The 26,386-nt window shown below is 41.9% G+C and overlaps 1 protein-coding gene across 1 annotated transcript in view; it reads left to right on the top strand.

Annotated features, from left to right (window-relative positions):
• ANKRD34A (ankyrin repeat domain 34A) overlaps positions 1 to 26,386 on the top strand; it is a 72,610-nt gene that overhangs the window by 22,589 nt on the left and 23,635 nt on the right. The window lies entirely within an intron of this gene.

Genomic DNA, 26,386 nt, shown 5'->3' on the forward strand with positions numbered 1-26,386 from the left:
AGAAAGATGTCAGCTACTGCTGGTTTGTTTAACGTTCCTGCTTTATTTTGTCTTCTAACTGACATTTTGTAGTTTGCTGCCTGGGAACAAAAAAAAAAGATTGTATAGCCCCTGACAAGGGGTGCAGATTGTGACTGGGTGAGTGAGGTTTTTTTTTTAAAGTTCTCTCTGAAATTCCTTAGCTTGTGTGGAAGGTTTCTTAACAATTTACTGGCTTAGACATAATAAGTTTTATTTCTCTTTTATCATGCTTTTACTTTCTAGCTCACCAGAAAACAATAGAGAATATAAATCGTCTCTTTTATTGATGCATTGCTCTTACTGTGTAGTTAGATCTTTTCAGTGAAGTGAGGCATTTGAAGTAGCTTATTATTTCCTCTAAGTGGTTTAATCTGCTCTCTCTACAACCATGTAGTGGTGCGCTTTACTAATGAGTTAGAACTCCTTCATGCATTGCCTTTATCTGAGTCTCCGGTGCCTGTGGTTAGCATATCTGTCTGATTTAGTTGTCACGTGGTAGCATCACATATATAATGATTTGTATAACATGCTTCTGTCAACACTTTTTGAACCAGTTTCCTATGTCTACACAACTTTATCTTGCTAGTCGGGTCATTTACCCTGTGCCAAAATGTTTCGTGACATGTTCCCTGTTGTAGGGGCTTAACTCCTGGTTCTTTGCTTATAACGCCATTACTCGGCGTGAGTCGGGGCTTTAGGCTCTTTGTCAGATGATAAGTTTTACTTCGTTTGGCAATAAATGCCGTTGTACTTTACTGTGTGTGTTTATTTTTCTAAGCGGTAATGTTTAACTCTGCTTTGCATCCCTTAAGTCCGTGTTGGAGATTATTTCAGTTGCCACGTGGTAGCGTTATTAAAATGGCGATTCTAAAGAAAATGTCTATCTCCACCTTTTGAGAGCAATCTTAAGTTGCAGGTCTCCCCTGTAAAGTTTGCCGCTATGTGTTTGATTAGCTGTGCCGATAAGGGCTTACCATCTCCAGGGCTTCACTTCCAATGTCCTGACAGTTCTGCCATTTCTCACTGCGACACGAATGTGTCAGTGCGCTTACAGCCCCTGTATAAAATGTTATTTGGCCAGCGATACAGCACCGCACCACTTCTGCATGAGTCCGGTTAAAGTTGAGGGTCATTTAATGTCGAGTAGAGTGCTTTTACTCCATTAATTGTGCTAGGTGATCCCGGAGCTCTAGGAATATGCGTCCTCCATTAAGCATGCCTAGGCTCCGCCCCCATAAAAATATTTTAAAGGGACAATCTACAATTTTTATTGTTTAAAAAGATAGAGAATCCCTTTTTCTTTCATGTAATTGGCAAGAATCCATGAGCTAGTGACGTAATTGATATACAATCCTACCAGGAGGGGCAAAGTTTCCCAAACCTCAAAATGCCTATAAATACACCCCTCACCACACCCACAATTCAGTTTTTACAAAGTTTGCCTCCCATGAAGGTGGTGAAGTAAGTTTGTGCTTGATTTCTACGTTGATATGCGCTTCTCAGCTCTTTTGAAGCCCGGTTCCTCTCAGAGTGCAGTGAATGTCAGAGAGATGTGAAGGGAGTATTACCTATTGAATGCAATGGTCATCCTAACAGGGATCTATTTCATAGGTTCTCTGTTATCGGTCGTACAGATTCATCTCCTACCTCCCTTTTCAGATCGACGATATACTCTTATATACCATTACCTCTGCTGTTTCTCTTTCAGTACTGGTTTGGCTATCTACTTTATGTAGATAAGTGTCTTTTGGTAAGTAGGTTTTCCTTTATTTAAGACACTCTTAGCTATGGTTTGGCACTTTAAATGTAAAGTTCTAAATATAATGTTTGTACTTATATTTGCCATGATTCAGGTTTATCAGTATATTTCCTTTTTTACAGACTGTCAGTTTCATTTTGGGAAATGCACATATAAAAAAAAAAATTCTTACCTGAAATTTTTCAAATTTGACTTTTTTTCCAAATTGCGAGCTGTTAGGCTCGCGGGTGCGCAAAATGCTATAATTTATTGCGTCATTACCAGATCCTAATGTGTATAGCATTGTTAAGCTAATTCAACATGCTAATAATTTTATTTGTGGTGCCATTTTTTATATCATTAGAATTGATGTCAGGTATATGTCTTTAGCTATTTTAGCTAGAAGAGCTTTATGGCTTAAATCTTGGAATGCGGATATGACTTCTAAGTCAACATTGCTATCTCTATCTTTCCAAGGTAATAAATTATTTGGTTCTCAGTTGGATTCTATAATTTCAAATGTCACTGGGGGGAAGGGAGCCTTTTTGCCTCAGGATAAAAAAATCTAAGGGTAAATTTAGGGCTGCTAACCGTTTTCGTTCCTTTCGTCAGAATAAGGAACAGAAACCTGACCCTTCCCCTAAAGGAACGGTTTCCAATTGGAAGCCTTCTCCAGTCTGGAATAAATCCAAGCCTTTTAGAAAATCAAAACCAGCCCCCAAGTCCGCATGACGGTGCGGCCCTCATTCCAGCGCAGCTGGTAGGGGGCAGACTTCGATTTTTCAAGGATGTTTGGATTAATTAAATCCAAAATCATTGGATTCAGAACATTGTTTCTCAAGGGTACAGAATAGGTTTGAAAGGTAAGACCGCCTGTGAGAAGTTTCTTTCTCTCACGCATTCCAGTGAACCCAGTAAAGGCTCAGGCTTTCCTGAAGTGTGTTTCAGACCTGGAGTTATCCGGGTAATTGTGCCAGTTCCATATCTGGAACGGGGTCTGGGGTTTTATTCAAATCTGTTCATTGTTCCAAAGAAAGAGAATTCTTTCAGACCAGTTCTGGATCTAAAAATTTTGAATCGTTATGTAAGAATACCAATATTCAAAATGGTGACTATAAGGACTATTCTTCCTTTTGTTCAGCAAGGGCAATATATGTCCACAATAGATTTACAGGATGCTTATCTTCATATTCCGATTCATCCAGATCATTATCAGTTACTGAGATTCTCTTTTCTAGACAAGCATTACGAATTTGTTGCTCTTCCTTTTGGCCTAGCAACAGCTCCAAGGATTTTTTCAAAGGTTCTCGGTGCCCTACTCTCTGTAATCAGAGAGCGGGGTATTGCGGTGTTTCCTTATTTGGACGATATCTTGGTACTTGCTCAGTCTTTACATTCTGCAGAATCTCACTAGTGTTGTTTCTTCAAAGACATGGTTGGAGGATCAATTTACCAAAAAGTTCCTTCATTCCTCAGACAAGGGTAACCTTTTTAGGATTCCAAATAGATTCCGTATCCATGACTTTGTCTCTAACAGACAAAAGACGTCTGAAATTGATTTCAGCTTGTCGGAACCTTCAGTCTCAGTCATTCCCTTCAGTAGCTATGTGCATGGAGGTTTTAGGTCTCATGACTGCAGCATCGGACGCGATCCCCTTTGCTCGTTTTCACATGAGACCTCTTCAGCTTTGTATGCTGAACCAATGGTGCAGGGATTATACAAAGATATCACAATTAATATCCTTAAATCCCAATATTCGACTATCTCTGACTTGGTAGTTAGATCACCACCGTTTGGTCCAGGGGGCCTCTTTTGTTCGTCCAACCTGGACTGTGATTTCAACAGATGCAAGTCTTTCAGGTTGGGGGGCTGTCTGGGGATCTCTGACAGTGCAGGGGGTTTGGAAATCTCAAGAGGCGAGATTACCAATCAATATTTTGGAACTCCGTGCGATTCACAGAGCTCTTCAGTTTTGGCCTCTTCTGAAGAGAGAACCGTTTATTTGTTTTCAGACAGACAATGTCACAACCGTGGCATATGTCAATCATCAGGCTGGGACTCACAATCCTCAAGCTATGAAAGAAGTATCTTGGATACTTGCATGGGCGGAATCCAGCTCTTGTCTAATCTCTGTGGTCCATATCCCAGGTATAGACAATTGGGAAGCGGATTATCTCAGTCGCCAGACCTTACACCCGGGAGAATGGTCTCTTCACCCAGATGTGTTTCTTCAGATTGTTCAGATGTGGGGCATCCAGAAATAGATCTGATGGCTTCTCATCTAAACAGGAAACTTCCCAGGTATCTGTCCAGGTCCAGGGATCCTCAGGCAGAAGCAGTGGATGCGTTGTCACTTCCTGGGAATTTTAAACCTGCTTATATCTTTCCGCCTCTAGTGCTTCTTCCAAGAGTGATTTCCAAAATCATAATGGAGCGTTCATTTGTACTGCTGGTGGCTCCAGCATGGCCACACAGGTTTTGGTATGCGGATCTTGTTCGGATGTCCAGTTGCCAACCTTGGCCACTTCCGTTAAGGCCAGACCTTCTATCTCAAGGTCCATTTTTCCATCAGGATCTCAAATCATTAAATTTGAATGTATGGAGATTGAACGTTTAGTGCTTAGTCATAGAGGTTTCTCTGACTCAGTGATTAATACTATGTTGCAGGCTCGCAAATCTGTGTCTAGAAAGATTTATTACCGAGTTTGGAAGACTTACATTTCATGGTGTTCTTCTCATAAATTCTCGTGGCATTCTTTTAGAATTCCTAGAATTTTACAGTTTCTTCAGGATGGTTTGGATAAGGGTTTGTCTGCAAGTTCCTTGAAAGGACAAATCTCTGCTCTTTCTGTTCTGTTTCACAGAAAAATTGCTAATCTTCCTGACATTCATTGTTTTGTACAGGCTTTGGTTCGTATCAAGCCAATTTCTCCTCCTTGGAATTAAGGTAGGAATTTTCTGATTGGCTGATGGAATCAGCCAATCAGAATCAAGTTCAATCCGATTGGCTGATCCAATCAGCCAATCAGATTGAGCTCGCATTCTATTGGCTGTTCCGATCAGCCAATAGAATGCGAGCTCAATCTGATTGGCTGATTGGATCGGCCAATCGGATTGAACTAGATTCTGATTGGCTGATTCCATCAGCCAATCAGAAAATTCCTACCTTAATTCCGATTGGCTGATAGAATCCTATCAGCCAATCGGAATTCGAGGGACGCCATCTTGGATGACGTCCCTTAAAGGAACAGTCATTCGTCGTTCAGTCGTCGGTCCGGATGGATGTTCCGCGCTGGAGGTCTTCAGGATCCTGCCGCTTCGCTCCGGATGGAAGAAGATCGAAGATGCCGCTTGGAGAAGATGTTTGCCGGTCCGGATGTCCTCTTCTTGCCGGATAGGAGGAAGATTTGGAGCCTCTTCTGGACCGGATTATGGATCGCCAACCCCCGCTTGGGTTGGATGAAGATCTTGGAGCCAGGACGGATGGGTGATACCTGGATGGTGAAGACAAGGTAGGAAGATCTTCAGGGGATTAGTGTTAGGTTTATTTAAGGGGGGTTTGGGTTAGATTAGGGGTATGTGGGTGGTGGGTTGTAATGTTGGGGGGGGGTATTGTATGTTTTTTTTTACAGGCAAAAGAGCTGAAATTCTTGGGGCATGCCCCGCAAAGGGCCCTGTTCAGGGCTGGTAAGGTAAAAGAGCTTGTAACTTTTTTAATTTAGAATAGGGTAGGGAATTTTTTATTTTGGGGGGCTTTGTTATTTTATTAGGGGGCTTAGAGTAGGTGTAATTAGTTTAAAATTGTTGTAATATTTTTCTTATGTTTGTAAATATTTTTTTATTTTCTGTAACTTAGTTCTTTTTTATTTTTTGTACTTTAGCTAGTTTATTTAATTGTATTTATTTGTAGGAATTGTGTTTAATTAATTTATTGATAGTGTAGTGTTAGGTTTAATTATAACTTAGGTTAGGATTTATTTTACAGGTAAATTTGTTATTATTTTAACTAGGTAACTATTAAATAGTTCTTAACTATTTAATAGCTATTGTACCTGGTTAAAATAATTACAAAGTTGCCTGTAAAATAAATATTAATCCTAAAATAGCTATAATATAATTATAATTTATATTGTAGCTATATTAGGATTTATTTTACAGGTAAGTATTTAGCTTTAAATAGGAATAAGTTATTTAATAAGAGTTAATTTATTTCGTTAGATAAATATTATATTTAACTTAGGGGGGTGTTAGTGTTAGGGTTAGACTTAGCTTTAGGGGTTAATCCATTTATTAGAATAGCGGTGAGCTCCGATCGGCAGATTAGGGGTTAATAATTGAAGTTAGGTGTCGGCGATGTTAGGGAGGGCAGATTAGGGGTTAATACTATTTATGATAGGGTTAGTGAGGCGGGTTAGGGGTTAATAACTTTATTATAGTAGCGCTCAGGTCCGCTCGGCAGATTAGGAGTTAATAAGTGTAGGCAGGTGTCGGCGACGTTGTGGGGGGCAGATTAGGGGTTAATAAATATAATATAGGGGTCGGCGGTGTTAGGGGTAGCAGATTAGGGGTACATAGGGATAACGTAGGTGGCGGCGCTTTGCGGTCGGAAGATTAGGGGTTAATTATTTTAAGTAGCTGGCGGCGATGTTGTGGGGGGCAGGTTAGGGGTTAATAAATATAATACAGGGGTCGGCGGGGTTAGGGGCAGCAGATTAGGGGTACATAAATATAACGTAGGTGGCGGTCGGCAGATTAGGGGTTAAAAATTTTAATCGAGTGTCGGCGATGTGGGGGGGCCTCGGTTTAGGGGTACATAGGTAGTTTATGGGTGTTAGTGTACTTTAGGGTACAGTAGTTAAGAGCTTTATAAACCGGCGTTAGCCAGAAAGCTCTTAACTCCTGCTATTTTCAGGCGGCTGGAATTTTGTCGTTAGAGCTCTAACGCTCACTTCAGAAACGACTCTAAATACCAGCGTTAGAAAGATCCCATTGAAAAGATAGGCTACGCAAATGGCGTAGGGGGATCTGCGGTATGGAAAAGTCGCGGCTGAAAAGTGAGCGTTAGACCCTTTAATCACTGACTCCAAATACCAGCGGGCGGCCAAAACCAGCGTTAGGAGCCTCTAACGCTGGTTTTGACGGCTACCGCCGAACTCCAAATCTAGGCCTTAATTTGGTTTTGAGGGCTTTACAGGCTCCTCCGTTTGAGCCGATGCATTCTCTGGACATTAAATTACTTTCATGGAAATTATTGTTTCTTTTGGCCATCTCTTCTGCTAGAAGAGTTTCTGAATTATCTGCTCTTTCTTGTGAGTCTCCTTTTCTGATTTTTCATCAGGATAAGGCGGTTTTGCGGACTTTAACTTTAAATTTTTACCTAAAGTTGTGAATTCCAACAACATTAGTAGGGAAATTGTTGTCCCTTCTTTGTGTCCTAATCCTAAGAATTCTTTGGAAAGATCTTTACATTCTTTGGATGTGGTAAGAGCTTTGAAATATTATGTTGAAGCTACTAAAGATTTCAGCAAGACTTCTAGTCTGTTTGTTATCTTTTCTGGTTCTAGGAAAGGTCAGAAGGCTTCTGCCATTTCTTTGGCGTCTTGGTTAAAGCTTTTGATTCATCATGCTTATTTGGAGTCGGGTAAATCCCCGCCTCAGAGGATTACGGCTCATTCTACTAGGTCAGATTCTACTTCCTGGGCTTTTAAGAATGAAGATTCTGTTGATCAGATTTGCAAAGCAGCAACTTGGTCTTCTTTGCATACTTTTACTAAATTCTACCATTTTGATGTTTTCTCTTCTTCAGAAGCAGTTTTTGGTAGAAAAGTTCTTCAGGCAGCTGTTTCAGCTTGATTCTCCTGCTTATAATTTCCTTTTTTTTCATTATAAAGATTAAAACTTTTTGATTTGGGTTGTGGATTCTTTTTTCAGCGGAATTGGCTGTCTTTATTTTTATCCCTCCCTCTCTAGTGACTCTTGCGTGGAGTTCCACATCTTGGGTATTTGCTATCCCATACGTCACTAGCTCATGGACTCTTGCCAATTGCATGAAAGAAAACCTAATTTATGTAAGAACATACCTGATAAATTCATTTATTTCATATTGGCAAGAGTCCATGAGGCCCACCCTTTTGTGGTGGTTATGATTTTTTTGTATAAAACACAATTATTCCAATTCCTTGTTGATGCTTTCGCTCCTTTCTTATCACCCCACTTCTTGGCTATTCGTTAAACTGAATTGTGGGTGTAGTGGGGGGTGTATTTATAGGCATTTTGAGGTTTGGGCAACTTTGCCCCTCCTGGTAGGAATGTATATCCCATACGTCACTAGCTCATGGACTCTTACCCATATGAAAGAAATTAATTTATCAGGTAAGTTCTTACATAAATTATGTTATTACCCATTCCCCAGTTTTGCATACACAACACTGTTATATTAATATAATTTTTACTATGATTACCTGTATCTAAGCCCCTGCAGACTGCCCTTTATCTCAGTGCTTTAATTTTTTTTTTTATTTACAATCTTGCATTTTAGCCAATTAGTGTTGGTTCTTGGGAAACCATTGTCATTATCCACGGAGTGAGCACAATGTTATCTATATGACACACATGAACTAGCACTGTCTGACTTTATTTATTATGAAAAGCTAAAAAAAAGCATATAGATAAGGGGTGGCCTACAGGGGCTCAGAAACAGGCAATCTTAGAAGTATATTAATATAACAATTGGTTATGCAAAGATGGGGAATTGGTAGTAAAGGTGTTCTCTATATTATTAAACAAAATAAAAATCAAGTAGACTGTCCCTTTAAGTAGACCATTTTAAATAGGGTCTTGTAGTATTTTTGGCATAAAAAAATAATTGTAATTTTTAATGCCATTATCCTGCTCAGTAAAACTCTGTTCTGTACAATGAGAATGTTTTGGCAAGATTTTCACTATCACGATGGACAAAGTGTGATCTTTCAATCCCATTGTTGTAGGTTGTAAAAGTTGCGTCAATTTTCTACTGCTAGATATTTATTTATAGTTCTTCTTGATTCTATGTCAAAATCACTCAAAACTGAAAATGCTATCTGGTCGATCAATTTACATTAAAAAAATGCATAATAAGCACTTTTACACTATTATTAATATAAATAGGCCATCCGACACAGATTCTCACCATACCCATAATGCCATACTCTCTTTATTAGTCATTAACACTAGAGGTTAATTTCACACATTCCACTTAGTATTAACAAATGTATCAATCAAAACACCGCTAATGTAATATCTAAACCTGTAAAATTGTATTGTCAATGACAACATCAAGAGCTTTGCAATGGAAAACTTATTTTTCTTGCTCTTTCTGTAAAAAAACTATTTTGTGGCTCAGGCCATTTATTGGCAGAGGCAATTTGGTATTGTAATTAAATTAAATCCATGCTGACAATGGGCTAGATTACGAGTGGAGCGTTGTTTTTTTGTGCACAAATGATATCGGGTTTTCACCAGGGCTGGACTGGGAATAAAAAGCATCCCTGGAAAGACCAGCCCTAAAGCCAGTCGAGTATGTATATACATAAAAATTTATATATATATATATAATGTAGAAAAAGAGAGAAATCCAAAGCGAGTGAACAAATGGCAACAATGAAAAAATTGCATTAGGTTAAAAAGTATAAAACTTCAACAATTTATTCAATAAAGCGTAAAAAACTTACAAATTCATGGACATACACAGAGGAGTGTGGGATTGTAGAACTCCGTTGTGGCGCTTTCTCAAAGACAGTGTGGGGGATGTCGGTTGCCAGTGGACTTTTAGGCATAGAAAAACAGACGCGCCTTTTTACATTTGGTAACCAATTACCTATTGGCTTTGGAGACGGGCCTCCTCTACTCCGCATTACGTAGACTGACACACAAAACAAAAAACATAAAAGATTAACAGTTTAGAAACAAAAGTAGCAACGTAAAATACATATATATATATATACATATGTTAATTCGATCACAGAAAAAGTATGCTTGTCAAAGATATCGATATTTAAGAAAAAATGGCAAAAGAAGAAAACAATGCTTGTAAAAAGCCATGTCTATCTGGACACTATTACATATCGGGTTAACACGAAACTACGTATAATACATGTGATCACTCAAAAAATATATATGAGTGTGATCCCAGAAACCCGCTAATGTTACATCTCCATCTGCAAATATGGAAAACTGTACCAAATATTCATGGTTTAATGTGTACATCATAAAAATAATAAATAGAGAAAGAGGAAAACAGTACAATGGTGTTAATTTCAGGATTAAATTATATGAATAATACAGAGTAGGAGAATCTTATAAATACTATGGATGAATCAATTATTACAAAAAGACAAAAACACATCGACATGTTAGATTTAGCTTGTGGCTTAATAAGAACGCTGTGTAGATAACTATAGGCCCTGGTATAGATCTATGTCCCATCTCAGATTCATTTCCATTGTTTCTCTGGTACTGAGCCTAAAGATCCACTGGACCTCTTTGTCAAGTAATCTTTTTTTTTTTTTACAATTTTTTTTATTGGGGTTTTAAATCATACATAACACCAAATTAAAAAGGTTACACGGCAGATAAAAGTTAACTTAGTAATATGACGTTCAATATTGTTCGTCCTTTACATCAAAATGTAAACATGTACTATTGACTTTTGTAGAAGATGAGCAATCTATTTACACAAAATTCCAGTGTTGTACATCCGCTATAGTAGAGAAGACAATGTATTTCAGGACATAACAAAGTTGTTCCAATGTAACCCTAAAGTATGGTCTGAATTAACCCTCACTTAAGTTTATATTAAGTATTTCCCATTATACTTGATAGTCACTCCATGACTATTAGCTTTAAAATTATAAGCGTTTGGGAATGACATTCCTGCAAATTGTATAACGTATTATATGTAGGGAATAAATATCAATAGTAGTGATACATATACGGGAGAGGGGGATATTGCAATGAAATTGTCGTAAAACATGCAAAATAGTAATTTAGGGAATTGTGGCTATAGGATGTATTTTCCTTTGTTTACTCTCGTAAACTTTGCTGGGGGGGGATTTAGTAGTTATAAATGAGATTATGGGTGTAAGTTCCCTATCACTAGTAGGGGAAGTAATCAAAACAGCATTGTGCTATAACCTACTGTGAGATTGGAAAATACACCTTAGTTATACATGATCATAAGAAACCACAGTGTAGGTTATATGTGCAATGTTCAACAATGTCTATGTATATATGTATATACTCAGATAACTATAAATATGTATATCATTCCTAGTTAGAAGAGCTGTAAAAGTTGCATATGCAAAGATAACAATCAATTCTGTCATACTAAACATTAAACCATCTCTAAAGGAAGCTAGGCTGAAACTGAAGATTATAACACTTAAACTATTAGGGTATCCTAACCCATAGGAAATATATAGTATGATAGGTCTCGTAACCCAAACATATAAAATACAAGGATGTATACAAAACAGAAACTCAGGTATGTGACCTTCATGAAGTTTAGTAGCTTTGTAAATATTAATATCCTACAAAAAAAAAGAAAGAAAAGGAAACACTGTAAACTGCGAGCCTGAAGTTATAAAGGAGGTTCTCGGTATGGCTTGCCACAGCGTTAATAGCTATACCCTGTGCAATATTTATCCCACACCAGAGGGCCAGGCTTTATGGCTTCTCACAGTAGCATCACACAGTGTCGCCAAATACTGTCTCCAGAGAAATGCCTCTGTCGCTGTCTCAGGGTGTCTCTTGGCCTTATGCATCCAAGGGGACTGGTTTTTCACTTGGAAGGTGTAGGTCACAATATCGGGAGTTCCATAGGTAATAGGCAGGTTGTTTTGATATTTCATCCTTAGCCGATGCTGTGGAGATCATGACACTTGGTTCCCAATCTTGTTCACTGTGAGGGAATGCTTCAAAGCGATCTCGCTGCCATCTGCAGGGTACCAGCAAATAGTGTCTCTTGGTAAGTATCACTATCACTGACTGAAGATGTTTCACTGCTGTAGGATTCTCAGGTAACGAGTTTTTAGCATGAGCGTGGTGAAGTGTACTGACAGCTGCTCCGTGAGTGGTATATGGGGTAATTAGACTCTCTGGCTCTATTTATCAAAGTCTGGCGGACCTGATCCGACAGTGCGGATCAGGTCCGCCAGACCTCGCTGAATACGGAGAGCAATACACTCTCCGTATTCCGCATTGCACCAGCAGCTCACAAGAGCTGTTGGTGCAACGCCGCCCCCTGCAGAATCGTGGCCAGGGCAGGGGGGTGTCAATCAACCCGATCGTACTCAATCGGGTTGAATTGTGGCGATGTCTATCCGCCTGCTCAGAGCAGACGGACAGGGTTATAGAGCAGCGGTCTTTATAACTGGTGTTTCTGGCGAGTGTGAAGACTCGCCAGAAACAGGGGCCATCAGGCTCCTTTTGGAGCTTGAAAGATAGGCCCCTCTGTCTCAGATTTTATGACTATGGCATCCGGTGCATCTAGTTGTGTTTCTGTTTTAGAAGACTCTGTTACCAGAATATTCTCTATGTCCTGTCGAGTAGGTGGTGAGCGCTAGTGTCAGGATTTTTTCCCTGTTGTGTTTGCCATGTGCTGCTGGCAGCCATTTTACTCACCTCTCTTCCTGACTATGGTGCATTGTGGGGGATGCTGCTCATTTCCTGCACTTCCTTTTATGGCCAGACTGGTGTGCATCATCCATGTGAGACAGGATTCAGTCTCAGAATTGTGATGTCATCACTTATTATTTAAAGGGCCTCTGTTCAGTATGCTTTGCCTTTGCGTTGTCTCAGACCTGTTTGTGAGAGTTCCTGTGTATTACCTGGCTGCCTGACGTCCTTCCTGGTTCCTGATCCCTGGCTTGTTCCTGACTCTGCTGTATTCCTTGTTCTTGATTCCGGCTTGTGTGACTATTCGCTTTGGCTCCTGACTTGGCTCGTCTGACTACCAGCTCTGGTTTTGACTCCTGGCTTGTTATTTGACTTGTGGACTTTTTTATTATTTTTTTTGCTATAAATAAAGGTGTGATTATTTTTGCACTTCTCATCTCAGTCTGATTCCTGGCACCCTGACATTACGCAAAGGACATGAATCCTGATGCTGCTAATTATCCACCTTTACCTGCCATCATTTCCAGGATTTATGTACAGGATCACCGCTTGGATCAATTTGCACTAGCCCTGCAAACCCTGCTGACTCGCACTGCACATTTGGACCAAAGTGTCCCGCAAGTTATGGCTGCTCCTGTTTCCGCTGCTGCACCTAGTCCTACCAGGAGCATGTCCGGTTCTGCACCTCTACCTCAGCGATATGGAGGTGATCCTAATCAGTGCAGAGGGTTTTTGAACCAGGTGGGCATTTACATTGAGATGTTACCTCAGGCGTTTCCCTCTGACAGAGCTAAGGTGGGATTTCTCATTTCGTTACTCTCTGACACAGCTCTTGCCTGGGCTAATCCCTTGTGGGAGACTAATAAACCTGTTATTTTAAATTACCCTGAATTTGTGGCCTCCTTTCGAAGGGTATTTGATGTTCCGGCTCGCTCCTCCTCTGCTGCTAAATGACTCATGTCCATTCAGCAAGGTACAAGATCTGTTGCTCAGTATGCTATTGAGTTCTGTACGCTTGCTGCAGAAGTAGGTTGGAACAATGAAGCTCTTGTTGCCGCCTTCTTTCATGGGCTCTCTGATGCGATTAAAGACGAAGTTGCTGCCAGAGATTTACCAGAGGATCTCGAGGCATTGGTGTCTTTTTAATAATAATAGGCAGGTTGGTTTGATATTTCATCCTTAGCCGATGCTGTGGAGATCATGACACCTGGTTCCCAATCTTGTTCACTGTGAGGGAATGCTTCAAAGCGATCTCGCTGCCATCTGCAGGGTACCAGCAAATAGTGTCTCTTGGTAGGTATCACTATCACTGACTGAAGATGTTTCACTGCTGTAGGATTCTCAGGTAACGAGTTTTTAGCATGAGCGTGGTGAAGTGTACTGACAGCTGCTCCGTGAATGGTATATGGGGTAATTAGACTCTCTGGCCTCTATTTATCAAAGTCTGGCGGACCTGATCCGACAGTGCGGATCAGGTCCGCCAGACCTCGCTGAATACGGAGAGCAATACGCTCTCCGTATTCCGCATTGCACCAGCAGCTCACAAGAGCTGCTGGTGCAACCCAGCCCCCTGCAGAATCGTGGCCAGGGCAGGGGGGTGTCAATCAACCCGATTGTACTCAATCGGGTTGAATTGTGGCGATGTCTGTCCGCCTGCTCAGAGCAGGCGGACAGGGTTATAGAGCAGCGGTCTTTATAACTGGTGTTTCTGGCGAGTGTGAAGACTCGCCAGAAACAGGGGCCATCAAGCTCCTTTCGGAGCTTGATAGATAGGCCCCTCTGTCTCAGATTTTATGACTATGGCATCCGGTGCATCTAGTTGTGTTTCTGTTTTAGAAGACTCTGTTACCAGAATATTCTCTATGTCCTGTCGAGTAGGTGGTGAGCGCTAGTGTCAGGGTTTTTTCCCTGTTGTGTTTGCCATGTGCTGCTGGCAGCCATTTTACTCACCTCTCTTCCTGACTATGGTGCATTGTGGGGGATGCTGCTCATTTCCTGCACTTCCTTTTATGGCCAGACTGGTGTGCATCATCCATGTGAGACAGGATTCAGTCTCAGAATTGTGATGTCATCACTTATTATTTAAAGGGCCTCTGTTCAGTATGCTTTGCCTTTGCGTTGTCTCAGACCTGTTTGTGAGAGTTCCTGTGTATTACCTGGCTGCCTGACGTCCTTCCTGGTTCCTGATCCCTGGCTGCCTGACGTCCTTCCTGGTTCCTGATCACTCTGCTGTTTCCTTGTTCCTGATTCCGGCTTGTGTGACTATTCGCTTTGGCTCCTGACTTGGCTCGTCTGACTACCAGCTCTGGTTTTGACTCCTGGCTTGTTATTTGACTTGTGGACTTTTTTATTATTTTTTTTGCTATAAAGGTGTGATTATTTTTGCACTTCTCATCTCAGTCTGATTCCTGGCACCCTGACATTACGCAAAGGACATGAATCCTGATGCTGCTAATTATCCACCTTTACCTGCCATCATTTCCAGGATGGATGAACAGGATCACCGCTTGGATCAATTTGCACTAGCCCTGCAAACCCTGCTGACTCGCACTGCACATTTGGACCAAAGTGTCCCGCAAGTTATGGCTGCTCCTGTTTCCGCTGCTGCACCTAGTCCTACCAGGAGCATGTCCGGTTCTGCACCTCTACCTCAGCGATATGGAGGTGATCCTAATCAGTGCAGAGGGTTTTTGAACCAGGTGGGCATTTACATTGAGATGTTACCTCAGGCGTTTCCCTCTGACAGAGCTAAGGTGGGATTTCTCATTTCGTTACTCTCTGACACAGCTCTTGCCTGGGCTAATCCCTTGTGGGAGACTAATAAACCTGTTATTTTAAATTACCCTGAATTTGTGGCCTCCTTTCGAAGGGTATTTGATGTTCCGGCTCGCTCCTCCTCTGCTGCTAAATGACTCATGTCCATTCAGCAAGGTACAAGATCTGTTGCTCAGTATGCTATTGAGTTCTGTACGCTTGCTGCAGAAGTAGGTTGGAACAATGAAGCCCTTGTTGCTGCCTTCTTTCATGGGCTCTCTGATGTGATTAAAGATGAAGTTGCTGCCAGAGATTTACCAGAGGATCTCAAGGCATTGGTGTCTTTTTAATAATAATAGGCAGGTTGGTTTGATATTTCATCCTTAGCCGATGCTGTGGAGATCATGACACCTGGTTCCCAATCTTGTTCACTGTGAGGGAATGCTTCAAAGCGATCTCGCTGCCATCTGCAGGGTACCAGCAAATAGTGTCTCTTGGTAGGTATCACTATCACTGACTGAAGATGTTTCACTGCTGTAGGATTCTCAGGTAACGAGTTTTTAGCATGAGCGTGGTGAAGTGTACTGACAGCTGCTCCGTGAGTGGTATATGGGGTAATTAGACTCTCTGGCCTCTATTTATCAAAGTCTGGCGGACCTGATCCGACAGTGCGGATCAGGTCCGCCAGACCTCGCTGAATACGGAGAGCAATACGCTCTCCGTATTCCGCATTGCACCAGCAGCTCACAAGAGCTGCTGGTGCAACGCCGCCCCCTGCAGAATCGTGGCCATGGCAGGGGGGTGTCAATCAACCCGATCGTACTCAATCGGGTTGAATTGTGGCGATGTCTGTCCGCCTGCTCAGAGCAGGCGGACAGGGTTATAGAGCAGCGGTCTTTATAACTGGTGTTTCTGGCGAGTGTGAAGACTCGCCAGAAACAGGGGCCATCAAGCTCCTTTCGGAGCTTGATAGATAGGCCCCTCTGTCTCAGATTTTATGACTATGGCATCCGGTGCATCTAGTTGTGTTTCTGTTTTAGAAGACTCTGTTACCAGAATATTCTCTATGTCCTGTCGAGTAGGTGGTGAGCGCTAGTGTCAGGGTTTTTTCCCTGTTGTGTTTGCCATGTGCTGCTGGCAGCCATTTTACTCACCTCTCTTCCTGACTATGGTGCATTGTGGGGGATGCTGCTCATTTCCTGCACTTCCTTTTATGGCCAGACTGGTGTGCATCATCCATGTGAGACAGGATTCCGTCTCAGAATTGTGATGTCATCACTTATTATTTAAAGGGCCTCTGTTCAGTATGCTTTGCCTTTGCGTTGTCTCAGACCTGTTTGTGAGAGTTCCTGTGTATTACCTGGCTGCCTGACGTCCTTCCTGGTTCCTGATCCCTGGCTTGTTCCTGACTCTGCTGTTTTCCTTGTTCCTGATTCCGGCTCGTCTGACTATTCGCTTTGGCTCCTGACTTGGCTCGTCTGACTACCAGCTCTGGTTTTGACTCCTGGCTTGCTATTTGACTTGTGGACTTTTTTATTATTTTTTTTGCTATAAATAAAGGTGTGATTATTTTTGCACTTCTCATCTCAGTCTGATTCCTGGCACCCTGACATTACGCAAAGGACATGAATCCTGATGCTGCTAATTATCCACCTTTACCTGCCATCATTTCCAGGATGGATGTACAGGATCACCGCTTGGATCAATTTGCACTAGCCCTGCAAACCCTGCTGACTCGCACTGCACATTTGGACCAAAGTGTCCCGCAAGTTATGGCTGCTCCTGTTTCCGCTGCTGCACCTAGTCCTACCAGGAGCATGTCCGGTTCTGCACCTCTACCTCAGCGATATGGAGGTGATCCTAATCAGTGCAGAGGGTTTTTGAACCAGGTGGGCATTTACATTGAGATGTTACCTCAGGCGTTTCCCTCTGACAGAGCTAAGGTGGGATTTCTCATTTCGTTACTCTCTGACACAGCTCTTGCCTGGGCTAATCCCTTGTGGGAGACTAATAAACCTGTTATTTTAAATTACCCTGAATTTGTGGCCTCCTTTCGAAGGGTATTTGATGTTCCGGCTCGCTCCTCCTCTGCTGCTAAATGACTCATGTCCATTCAGCAAGGTACAAGATCTGTTGCTCAGTATGCTATTGAGTTCTGTACGCTTGCTGCAGAAGTAGGTTGGAACAATGAAGCCCTTGTTGCCGCCTTCTTTCATGGGCTCTCTGATGCGATTAAAGACGAAGTTGCTGCCAGAGATTTACCAGAGGATCTCGAGGCATTGGTGTCTTTTTTCATCCTAATTGACATCAGACTCAGAGAGAGGCCCTCTTTTAAGGAACGCTTGCGGAAGCCTCCTGTTCCGTTGTCTCCTACGTGTTCGTTCCCACCCATGCCTCCCTCTCCTCCCATGCCTCCTGGTCCCGAGTCACCAGGTACTGCTGAGCCGATGCAGTTGGGATTCACGCGTCTCTCCGCGGCGGAGAGGTCCTTTAGGAGGAGGGAGGGGCTCTGCCTCTATTGTGGGTTACAGGGCCACCTTTTGAAGTTTTGTCCTACACGGCTGGGAAACGCTCACACCTAAGGTCCAGTTGGGGGCAGACCTTGGCTGGTTTATCCTCGTCCCCGGAACCGCTTAAGGAGAAACCTTTTGTCACGGTTGTCCTTTCCTGGGTGGACTCCTCCATAGTCACTCAGGTTCATGTTGACTCCAGTGCTGCAGGCTATTTCATTGACAGTGCTTTTGTATCAAAGCACTCCATTCCTGTTTTGCCTCAGTCCGTTCCGATTGCTATTGAGGCGATTGATGGCAGGCCCCTTCAGCCCGCACTTGTTACTCACGAAACAGCTCCGTCGTCCATGGCTGTTGGGGCTCTCCATTTTGAAACTCTCCAGTTCCAGGTGATAAACTCTTCGCATTTTCCGGTTGTTCTGGGTTATCCCTGGCTCCAAAAGCACAATCCCAGTCTCGACTGGCACAGGTCCGAAATTTTATCGTGGTCCCCGCAATGTATTTCCACTTGTCTTCGGAAACCAGTTAAAGTCTTGTGCACTTCTTTGGTATCTCAATTGCCAGAGGAGTAACAAGAGTTCCTAGACATGTTTGACAAGGTGCGTGCTGATACGTTGCCTCCTCACCAGTCTTACGATTGTGCCATAGACTTGCAACCCGGAGCCATTCCTCCTCGGGGCCGGGTGTATCCTCTGTCTGTTGCAGAGAATTGTGCTATGGAGGAGTATGTTGCCGATGCTCTGTCGTGGGGGATCATCCGCAAATCCTGCTCTCCTGCAGGGGCTGGCTTCTTCTTTGTGAAGAAAAAGGGTGACGAGTTAAGACCATGTATCGATTATAGGGGTCTTAATCATCTTACCATTAAGAATGCTTACCCTATTCCGCTCATTACGGAACTCTTTGACCGCCTCAAGGAAGCTACGGTCTTTACTAAACTTGATTTGAGAGGAGCGCGCAATCTCGTTAGGATTAAGGAGGGCCATGAATGGAAAACAGCATTTAACAGCAGGAGCGGGCATTATGAGTATCTTGTAATGCCTTTTGGCCTATGTTATGCTCCTGCTGTTTTTCAGGAATTTATTAATGATGTCCTACGAGATATGTTGCAACTGTGTGTTGTGGTGCACTTAGATGACATCCTCATACACTCACCCACACTTGAGGCTCATCGTTCTGATGTTACACGGGTTCTTCAGAGACTACGTGAGAACGGCCTGTTTTGTAAACTCGAGAAATGTGAGTTCCATCAGACTCAAGTAACCTTCCCAGGTTATGTTATCTCCGTTGCAGGGTTCTCCATGGATCCTGACAAATTATCTGCAGTTCTGCAGTGGCCTCGCCCAGTTGGTCTTCGGTCTATTCAAAGTTTTTTGGGGTTCGCCAATTACTATAGAAAGTTTATTAAAAACTTGGTCAAACCTATCACAGACATGACCCGTAAAGAGAATGACCCACTCCATTGGTCACCTACTGCCATTAAGGCCTTTGATAGTCTTAAGACTGCCTTTGCTGCTGCTCCAGTTTTGGCTCATCCTAACACTGTCCTGCCTTTCGTTCTTGAGGTCGATGCATCTGAGACTGGAGTAGGTGCCCTTTTGCCTCAACGTCCTACGCCTGACGGTTCCTTGCATCTGTGTGGTTTCTTCTCTAAGAATTTGTCTCCAGCGGAATGCAATTATGAAATTGGCGACAGGGAATTACTGGCCATAATTTTGGCACTCAAGGAATGGAGGCATATTCTCGAGGGTACTAGTGTGCCAGTGCTCATTCTTACTGACCACAAGAATTTAACTTATCTATCTGAAGCAAAACGTTTGTCTCCCTGACATGCCAGATGGGCTCTATTTTTGTCTCGGTTTAATTATGTGGTCTCCTACCTGCCTGGTAGTAAGAATGTTAGGGCTGATGCCCTCTCACGACAATTTTCGCCTCTGTCCAAGGAGGAGTCTGTACCTACTCCTGTTATACCTCCTGACCATATTTTGGCTACCATACGTACTAATTTGACTTCTCCCTTGGGGGAGGAGATCCTGGCTGCACAAACCAATGCACCTCCTGAGAAACCTAGTGGTAAGTGTTTTGTTCCTGAGAATCTTCAAACTAAACTTTTGCACACTTACCACTATCCTAAAGCCGCAGGTCACCCAGGCAAGAACCAAATGATTTGGTCTGTCACTCGACAATTCTGGTGGCCAGGTCTTCGTTCTGATGTTGCTGCGTATGTTGCCTCCTGCTCAGTTTGTGCATAGAATAAGACTCCTCCTGTGGGTCTTCTTCAACCTATTGCTAATGGTGAGCGTCCTTGGACACATCTTTCCATTGTCTTCATTGTCGAGCTCCCTGTTTCCAATGGCAATACTGTTATCCTTATGGTGGTTGACCGTTTTTCTAAAATGTCACATTGCATTCCCTTGATGAAGTTGCCTACCGCTCAGGAGCTTGCTTCAATTTTTGCCCGGGAGGTCTTACGTTTACATGGGTTACCCAAAGAGGGGGTGTTGGACCGGGGTAGCCAGTTTGTCTCCAGATTTTGGCGTTCCTTTTGTGCTCAAATGGGGATCCAGCTTTCCTTCTCGTCTGCATATCACCCTCAATCCAATGGGGCTGCGGAACGGTCTAATCAAGCTCTGGAAGAGTTCCTCCGTTGCTATGTCTCAGATCACCACAATAATTGGTCTGAACTGTTACCTTGGGCAGAGTTTGCTCGTAATAGTGCTATTAATGCTTCCTCCAAGTTATCCCCGTTCATGGCAAATTATAGGTTTCAACCATCCTTGTTGCCCGATTCATTCATGTCTCAGGGTATTCCGGCTTTGGAGGAGCATCTCCGGCAACTCCGTTCCACGTGGCTGCAGATTCAGGATTGCCTTCATCATTCTATGCAGCGCCAAAAGTTCCAGGCTGATCGTAGGCGTCTGCCCGCACCTTCCTACCAGGTTGGTGAGAAAGTTTGGCTGTCCTCCCGCAACTTGAACCTTCGTGTGCCTTCCAATAAATTGGCTCCCCATTATATTGGTCCTTTTTGAATACTCCGACGGGTTAATCCTGTGGCCTACGCTCTTGACCTTCCTCCTGCTATGGGCATCTCCAATGTTTTTCATGTCTCCCTCTTGAAACCATTGGTTTGTAATTGGTTTACCACTGTGTTGCCTCGTCCCCATCCTATCTTTCTTGACAACCATGAGGAGTATGAGGTCAGCAGCATTATTGACTCTCGTATGTCCAGGGGCCGTGTACAGTATTTGGTTCACTGGAGGGGCTACGGTCCGGAGGAGCGTTCTTGGGTTCCCTCCTCTGATGTTCATGCTCCTGCCCTCCTCCGTGCCTTCCATGCTGTTTCCCCAATAAGCCTTTTGTCCTCCCGTGGGGGAGGGGTCATTGAGGGGAGGGTACTGTCAGGGTTTTTTCCCTGTTGTGTTTGCCATGTGCTGCTGGCAGCCATTTTACTCACCTCTCTTCCTGACTATGGTGCATTGTGGGGGATGCTGCTCATTTCCTGCACTTCCTTTTATGGCCAGACTGGTGTGCATCATCCATGTGAGACAGGATTCAGTCTCAGAATTGTGATGTCATCACTTATTATTTAAAGGGCCTCTGTTCAGTATGCTTTGCCTTTGCGTTGTCTCAGACCTGTTTGTGAGAGTTCCTGTGTATTACCTGGCTGCCTGACGTCCTTCCTGGTTCCTGATCCCTGGCTTGTTCCTGACTCTGCTGTTTTTCCTTGTTCCTGATTCCGGCTCCTCTGACTATTCGCTTTGGCTCCTGACTCAGCTCGTCTGACTACCAGCTCTTGTTTTGACTCCTGGCTTGTTATTTGACTTGTGGACTTTTTTATAATTTTTTTTGCTATTAATAAAGGTGTGATTATTTTTGCACTTCTCGTCTCAGTCTGATTCTGCCACCGCTATTGTACACCGCAATGGAGGTGAATTTATGGGCTTCATGGTTCTCTAACGTTACCTCAGCTAATTGGGACGCCATTTTGAGTGTGTGCTCAAACGTAATATGACAGTCCTCTAAAAGTTTGCTGATCTCCCCTATAATGTATTTTGCCGCTGCCATAGAATGAGTTTATAGTACATCTGTTGTTCTTTATGCTAGTTTCCACGTGGGCTAGAAGATGGCCGCTCCTGGAAATTCCTGTCAGTGAGGTAGGCAACCAGACCCTGAGGTGCCGTCTATCTATTGTTCCCTTCTTCAAATTTAGCTGTTTAGGTCACCAGGGCTTATGGATGTTCAATAGTGATGAAATATTTGGGCTTGAAAGGTCGCCAAAGTTGCTTTATATGTGTAGTATAGCCGGAGCTGTGATATTGTGCGTCCGTTCAGCTCAAGAGTTAGCTCCGCCCCCCCGTCAGCTCAAGCCGTTAGCTGTAACGATCAGCTGTTGCGCTGTGGTATTTCAAGTGCTGTAGCTGAGACAGCCCACAAAAATAATAACTTGCCGCTAAAGTATATAAAGTATATAATACCACAGCGCAACAGCTGATTGTTACAGCTAACGGCAACTTATTATTATTCATATTATTGTGGGCTATTATGAATATAATTATAGCACTTGAAATATCTCTACATATACTTTGAATCCAAAAATACAGACCTTATGAACTACCGATCTTGATATATTTAACCTTTAGCAAAGTATTATGTAAATACCGGTAACAACATAATATTTAGCAGTGCTATCCAATGTATAGCCGATAAGTACAGCCCTCAAACACATGTTATTAGCTTGAATCGCTTTCACTTCAGCAGTTGAACATATTAAATTACACACTGTTGGTAATTAGATTAAGATCCCTGAAGTCCAACTACTAATCCAGATCCAGGATTATATTCTTTTGACCTTGTTACAATATTACTAAACTCTCTGGTTCGAATCGATATAACACCAATAACAAATATATAATGGTGAGAATTGAATACTACCAGTGATAAAAACAGAAAAGTTTATCTTTAGATAATAACAGGATATTTTCTGTCAACGTACACCAAGCACTGTTGCACATTACAGAATAATTAATCCACAAAGCCACATGTTGAAATCACAATCCAATTACGTTTTATGTGTATGTATATTTATTTAGAATCCGCTGATCTCAGTATCTGAGTAACTGACCAGATTGGGGAACCGGAACAAAAAGTACACATCACTTTATCTATAGTAGCATAAGCAGTATAATCTACTGTATGAATGTTAATGAGAAATCAGAATATAGGCCAATTTGCATATAGATCCTACAATTATTTGGGGCCAAAATATTCGAACCTTGGGAGTAAACTGCTCACACAGACACAGCAATCTTTCTGGCTTTATTATTGAAAATTTAAATTTGTGGTAATCATGATTGGATCCCTGATATACGAGATAATATACTGAACAAGTATCCACCAACAGTTATAATTAAATGTGAGAGAATCTTACTATCCAAGGCAATAAGATTAAGGGATATTAACCAATATCTTTATAGAACGAATATTCTCCAGATAAATCACTCAAGACAACAATATTCTCATTACGGTATCTCCAATCCAGCAAGATTCTTTATTATAAGGATACCGATATCGAATGTTTGTGAACTTAAACTTATATACATACACAATTTATAGACTACTCTCCTACTTAAAGATCACAACCATAATGTGGATATATTGATTTCTCTAATGGTGTGCAATCTTAATGTATTTGATTCTATTTTCAACACAATAAATTTAACAGTACTCAATACTTGTCCACTGCACTGGTACTAAACGGTTTAGGTAATCCATAACAATTCACCCCCAATATACCGAAAGCCATCACAAGTACCGGTCGAGTTTCTATGTGTTTTTAAATTGCACACATTTACATACTTATTTTAATTTATAGTAGTGTTAATAAAAGTTATGTTTTAATCTCCAAATAAGCCCCTTGGTTCTGGATGGCATAGAATGAAGTTTCATGCACATTATATATATTTTTTAGGGGTACAGAAGTGCTACCCAAGTGCATCCTTTTAGTCTCTATCCCTCTAGTGGTACAGACTATATCTGCAACTGTTGTTTTATGCACAAGCACTCTAGCTCATAAGGTATATATACTTTTATACACAAATATATATATATATATATACACATATATATATACATATAGATATTAAAATATATATATACATTCAAATTGAGCATCCCCTCTTATCCGTGTAGTGCTTTTGCTATCTTTCGCTAAACCAATCTAAAATTTATATTGAACTATTTGCCCTCTACAGTGGTACTGAAATCTCTAACTGGGACTGCATGATCGCATGCCATACATGGATGCCTGCCACATTTAAAGAAACCTTTTTTTGGATAGCCAAGTTTCCCTACTGCTTTGATTGGATTCATACACATAGTTAACCACTTTAGACCCTATAGTGGGGGCTCTTCTGTAACGAATTTGCAACTTTTCTAAAGGGTCTAAAGTAGTTAACTATGTGTATAAATCCAATCAAAGCAGTAGGGAAACTTGGCTAAAAGTCAGCTGGAAACTGACATCCCCCACAATGTCTTTGAGAAAGCGTCACAACGGCGTGATACGCGTCAGCTGACGTAGATAGAGTTCTATAATCCCACACTCCTCTGTGTATGTCCGTGAATTTGTAAGTTTTTTTACGCTTTATTGAATAAATTGTTGCAATTTGTTCACTCATTGAACCTTGAAGCAGATGGGCTACAGCAGCAGAAGACCACACCAGGTGCCACTCCTGTCAGCTAAGAACAGGAAACTGAGGCTACAATTCACACAGGCTCACCAAAATTGGACAATAGAAGATTGAATAAAATGTTGCCTGGTCTGATAAGCCTCTATTTCAGCTGCAACATTCAGATGGTAGAGTCAGAATTTAGCGTAAACAACATGAAAACACGGATCCATCCTGTCTTGTATCAACGATTCAGACCGGATGGTAGTGGTGTAATGGTGTGGGGGATATTTTCTTTTCACACTTTGGGCCCCTTAGTACCAATTGAGGATTATTTAAACGCCACGCCCTACCTGAGTAATGTTGCTGACCATGTCCATCCCTATATGACTTCACTGTACCCATCTTCTGATGGCTACTTCCAGCAGGATAATGCACCATGTTAAAAATCTCAAGTCATCTCAAACTGGTTTCTTGAACATGACAATGAGTTCACTGTTCTCCAATGGCCTCCAGTCACCAGATCTCAATCCAATAGAGCACCTTTTGGATGTGGTGGAATGGGAGATTCGCATCATGGATGTGCAGCCGACAAATCTGCACAACTGTCTGATGCTATCATGTCAATATGGACCAAAATTTCTGAGGAATGTTTTCAAAACCTTGTTGAATCTATGCCACAAAATTTAAGGCAAAAGGGGGTCCAACCTGGTAATAGCAATGTGTACCTAATAAAGTTGCTGGTGAGTGTGTGTATATATATATATATATATATATATATATATATATAGAGAGAGAGAGAGAGAGAGAGAGAGAGAGAGAGAGAAGGAGAGAGGTTAAAGTAATTTAATAAGCAGTTTTTAATCTCTGAATTATCATTATCTATACACATATTAATTGTCATTTTGCTTTAATCCTTAGGAACAAATATTTTGTAATAGTGGTACGGCTGCCATAACAATTGGCCAAAGTACCTAAGGGTGCTGGGATTTGTGCCATAATGTTGGTCCTGTATGTACAAAAAAAGAGGGGGGAGTGAAGTTGTGCAGGTTCTATAAGGGGGGGGGGTGCAGGGGTTTGTGTTATATTTTTTGCACAGATATAACAAGCATACTTAACTGTATTAATGTATGGTTACTGGAAATCAGTGTACAGCCCACTTTGTTCATCAACCTTATGTAGCCTATCATGTTTTTGATCTGTGTCCGAAACAGCACAATGTGCTGATTATTAGTTTATGGATAATCAATAGAAATATACAGCACAACATGTTTATAAGTATATTGCCAGTGTCATTATATAAAGCTAAACATGCTCATTATCAGTAAATGGATTCAGGATTCATAAAAGTGATGTGGCCCAGTGTGCTCATTATCAGTGCATGGATAATACACGCCCCTGCAAATTCCAGGCAACTCAGCTCCCCTCACTCCCTGTACAACTCTAGACAGCTGCCTTTTCCTTCCCCCTTACTACTTACTGGGAATGCAGCGGTCACAGCTCCTACCTTTGGTCACTTGGCCTCCAGGCAGCTCAGCTCCCACCTCCCTCCCTGCAGTGACCGTAGATGCAAAGCATGGCAGTCCGCTGTCCCCTCTCCCTGCAGTGCAAAATTGGAGTGAGTGGAGCGGCTGCCTTGTACATGCGAGCCCTGTGAGGTCAAACAAAGACGATGGTCGCTACTTGTAAGGCTTCCCTCATAACTTCTGTTGTCTCCAAACACATGAGCTCAATCGCGATTTATGTTAGAATGATAACCGCAAACTCAGAGCTCTGGTTAACTGTTACGCTCAACAACAAAATGTCACAAAACACATCAAAAATACATATAACAGTACAGTTACACTCATAATAACACTATTTAATAAAAATTATTAAAAATAAATATTGCATAAAAAAGTTATATAAATACATAATACATATGTATACATATATAGACATGAAAAATTATATTTATGCAATATTCATATTTAATAAACATTTTATACTGTGTATTTACAGTAAATATTTCACATTCCAATGTTCTGCAAATGAATATGTTCTGATT

This window comes from Bombina bombina, chromosome 1 (genome assembly GCF_027579735.1).
Source record: "Bombina bombina isolate aBomBom1 chromosome 1, aBomBom1.pri, whole genome shotgun sequence".
Lineage (NCBI taxonomy): Eukaryota > Metazoa > Chordata > Amphibia > Anura > Bombinatoridae > Bombina > Bombina bombina.